The 4,374-nt window shown below is 42.9% G+C and overlaps 1 protein-coding gene across 1 annotated transcript in view; it reads right to left on the bottom strand.

Moving 5' to 3' along the window:
* The window catches only part of FAM20B (family with sequence similarity 20, member B), a 26,708-nt gene extending 22,602 nt beyond the window's left edge, over positions 1–4,106 (bottom strand). The window contains exon 1 of the mRNA XM_009320642.1: positions 4,069–4,106. The gene's annotated coding sequence lies outside the window, so the exon portion shown is untranslated. The remainder of the gene's footprint in view (positions 1–4,068) is intronic.
* Positions 4,107–4,374: the final 268 nt, after the last annotated feature.

Below are 4,374 nucleotides of genomic sequence, written 5' to 3' on the forward strand. Positions count from 1 at the left end.
GAATGCTGAGTTTCTCTAGGGGTATTCTTTTTGCGGGAGGGAGGAGAATATAACTGGAGCCACCACTTAAACTAAAGGTCACTTAGTTTATCTTTTGTGACAGCTTTGAAACTAATTTTGGCTGAAAACCTCCAACGATGTAGACAGAATTTAAAAAAAAAAAAAATTTGCTATAAGACATTTCAGTAATTCCCTTAACTGAACAACCAATCCTCACCCAACGTTTCTTCCGAAGTTACACAATTACTCCTGACATCCCAACTAAACCCCTACCCTGATTTTGCTCTCTGTAGCTTTAAGCAGGTGAGTTGGCTCTGACTTTTTACTGACATCTGCCGAGATGAGTCATCAGCTGCTTTTCTCCAACAAACACGACACCCCTGAGGTTGCTATGCAATCGATTTCACACGCTTAGCTGCAGAGCCTGCACATTACTCCTTAGGTGCCAACATTACGGTCCTTGCTGTATGAGCCAACAAAAATGCATCCCTTCATGAAGAAGTTTACCGCGGAGAGCAAGAACTTAAGCTTTATTGTTTTAAATTGAAGATGGCAAGAGTGACAGTGTTGAAGTGTTGTAAGAAAATGTTTACACAGTTTTGGAAGAAGTTAATTTCAAGAAAAGGACAAGTCTTTGGAAGTGACTTGGATTGGAAAAGAGGATTATAAAAGCTCAGGAAATGTGAAGCTGGTCCTGGAATGAGGACAGAGATGGGAAAGGTAGCCACAGAAACAAACGAAATAATAACAAAACATAAGAGTCGTGTGAGTATGTGATGCACAAAATGATACCAGATGCTCTTTGAACCAGAAGGCATCAGACAAGGAAAAACCCAAATAAAGTTTTCAGAAGTCAAACATGTTTTAAGCCTCCAACCAGAGCTAACATGATACAGTGACAGAGTAATCCCTGTATACCTACAGTCCCTACACATTCCCTCCTGCTGTTGGGCAGCAGCCACTGATCTCTTACCAAAAACTCAGGTAACTCTAAAAGTGTTCTGTTTTGTTTTTTTCTTTTATTTTTTCCTGAGCTTCTGCTTAGCATTATCTCCAGCTACCATTACCAAAAAAGAAGACATAATCCAAAGAGTTCTGTTGCTTTACCACCCAAACTCCATCTCTATGTCACAGAAGTACAGAAAAACCCACTTCCCTCTACCAATTTACCATACCCCTGATCAACGAGGAAAAGAAAATAGTCAGAAATAAACAACCATATCAGCTTTTTAACAGTGTAGTCAACTGGCAAGTTTGCTTAAGAAATGCTTCTAGTTTTTCACTACCTCTTCAGGGTTATTTCCTGATAAATTTTGTCTCTCGTTACAGCCAGGTCTGTATTCTCAGCAAGTTAACAAGTCTTCCAAGTCAATATCCAAATAACAGCATCTTCTAAATATCGCGGTGGGGTCACTGTGCACACAAATGGCTGAATTAAAGCACGCCCACTGGCATTAAATACCAACATCATACCACTTTACTCCCAGTTCTAAAAGCAGCGTGAAACTCAGCTGCTACAAACAGCAGCAAAATCACAGCTACTGTAAGCAGCCTACGAAGTTAGCAGAGGACCATATCTCAGAAAACAATTATTAGAATCACGAGACCAACACTGTATCATGTATCATAATCTCATTTTTATATCATAAAGCTAGAAAGCTGCTATCTCAAAAATACCTGTGTACAATTTGCAAGGACTTTGTTATGCTCCAAATGACAAATAAGGTCTGAGGGCAGGCAAAGGTTTGGTCTGCCAGCACAAGGATACAAAAAAAATCATAGCTTGAACAGATGCCAATCTGAAATAAATACGGTTAAGTATACTCTAACTCCTGTTTAAATGCAGGTTTTCTCTTCCTAAATACACTATGCCTTTTGGGATCTCCTATGAAAAGGACTTTAAAAGTTCTCCAGTAAATTCTGGAAAATGTCTTGAAGAAACAGTATACACAGTAGTGACATTTTCTTCTTCCTAAAATGTACTTCAGTCTCACCAGATCAATCTTTCTTCGTATCCTCCCCTCTTTGGCTAACTCCTTGGTAGCTCATGCTTTCCCTCTCTGTGTAAGCCTTGTTATTTCAGTTTTCACAGGCAGGCTCCCACAGACCTTTGCTCAGATTTTTCAGACTCATTCTGTCACTTCCACTCTCTATATGCTGCCTGGTTTGTGTACGAGTTTAGTAATCCAGTGGACAAGGCTTCACACATATTTACTTGTCTGCTATTTCTCCATCTCTTTTTCTGTTAAACCCCCCGCTATCTATAGGCAAAATCTTTGCAACAGTCTGTGCTCAAACTTTCCTTTCCACATGCACAACTGCACCCCTGGTTGAGAGCTACAGTGTAGACAAAATACGAAAGATCACAAACATTTTAACCACTGCATTATCTATACCTATAACCATAAAAGTCAGTAGCTGCCTGACATATTCTCACGCTTCTGAGAGAAATGAAATCACTTTGTCCATCTGTCCGTCCACCTTGCCTCATTATGTTCCTTACTAACTTTAGAATCCATTACCTACAGTTCTGCCAAATTTATCAGGGGAATAAATCCATGAGCTTTACAAAAACAACTGGCCAGATGGAGGACAGAAGCCTCAAGAAGCCAAGGAAAACTCGGTATATATCCTCAACCTTTACCAGCAGCCGGCTGGCCGCTCAGCAAACAGGAACACCTGACTCAGCTGGCTGCACAAATAAAGACGGGGCAGATCAGGACACAGGCGGCACCTGGGTGCAGTCCTGGGGAGAGGGAGGCTACCAGGGGACTGAGCATGCTAGGAGACAGGCAGGAGTTACTATGGTAGGATGTGGCAAACAAGTCCCCAGGAAACCAGGCTTCGTTAATTCTCCTCACAGAACGACCTTCCTTCAAGCACAGTTTCCTATGGAAACAAAGTTTATATAATCACACTTTTCACCGGTAAGCTTTTGGATCCATTGGCTAATTTCAAATACATCTGAGAGAACAGTAGGTGTTTTGAAGACAGAGTTCATGTGTTTATGGGGAATTGGCAGCTGGGGAGCGCTGAGGGAAAGGCTGCAGCGTTAGCTCAACAGTTGTCTGTTCGCCTTGGCCATCTGGGCAACCAGCATGCACACAGCTGGTACACGGAGGGAGCTGGAAACGCTGTACAAGAAGGAAGGAATTGGAAGTACTGTGAAGTGAAACGGTATGGGACATGGGCAGGAGCCGAGGGTACCGAAGTGGAGGGTGCTGGGACCTGATCAGAAAACATGCCAGTTTCAATACTAAGGAAATACCCCCACCTTGCCCCCGTCCCAGTACTGAAGTTCCACCTGATCATCACGGGCAGACACACGATAACAATAAAGCGAGCTGGAGATGTTTTAGGGAGCCTTGTTCAGCTTGGAAGTGAAGCCAAAGCAGTGAGAAAATCCTGTAGTTTTCCTTCTCAACTTGACATTCTTACATTTATTCAGTTCATTCCTAAGATGGGCACCAAAAACTCAACCTGGATCTGTATATCCATCTGACATTTAGCAACAACGAGCCTGTCTCTGCTATAAGATAGCGCCAATCCATTTCCCTTACTCCCAGGAAGACAGGCAGCGGACAACGAACCAGGGGACAAGATATTTTGGTATCAGAATTGAGCTGCCAACTTTGTTAAATGTGTGAGAAAACAAAACCCACCTCACCCTCCCGAGATTTTGGAGACAAATCTTGTTGCAACTAAGTAGGTCAGACTTAAGGACATAAGAGGTGCGTGCAGTCATTTTCAAATTAAAATAAGACCACAGTATTAATGCCCTGTTCTGTAATAAGTACCAGGTGGGATCTATTCACATGGAATTCACTGCAAGAGTAGAATTTTACAGCTTTCCCAGTGTGCTCAGACCCTAAAGCACAGATGTATATTGTAGCACCAGGGCCTCAGCTAGCATGAACCAAAACAGCTGCACTGCTTATAGACATCTGTATACAGAAAGGGTCTAAAGACGGATATCCTTTAAAAATGGTTAAACCCACAGCTTTGACAACTACAACTGGCGTTTCTGCTCAACAATACGCATCTTATTTTTCACAACCTGACAATGACCTTAGCTAAGGTGCAAGTGGTACTCAGCGAGCTGGTCCATTGTGCAGACGGCTATTCACACGCGTGAGTACGTCCTCAGAAAGGCAGCAGGCTTCACAGCTGTGCGGGGTCCTTTTCCCATCTGAAAGCAAGGCTCCAGAAGAGGAAGGAAACGTAAGAGCTCAGATAAACATTCACGTCTGCTATAGCGATGTCCGTGAAGTCCTTAACTGACCACGGACGAAATCGGGAGGTATTTTGGGAACCCGATCTTCCACAACCGTAGAGGTATTTCCAGTGAGGCGGATCTGCGAAGACCCAACACGT

This window comes from Pygoscelis adeliae, unplaced genomic scaffold, assembly GCF_000699105.1.
Source record: "Pygoscelis adeliae isolate BGI_AS28 unplaced genomic scaffold, ASM69910v1 Scaffold402, whole genome shotgun sequence".
Classification (NCBI taxonomy): domain Eukaryota; kingdom Metazoa; phylum Chordata; class Aves; order Sphenisciformes; family Spheniscidae; genus Pygoscelis; species Pygoscelis adeliae.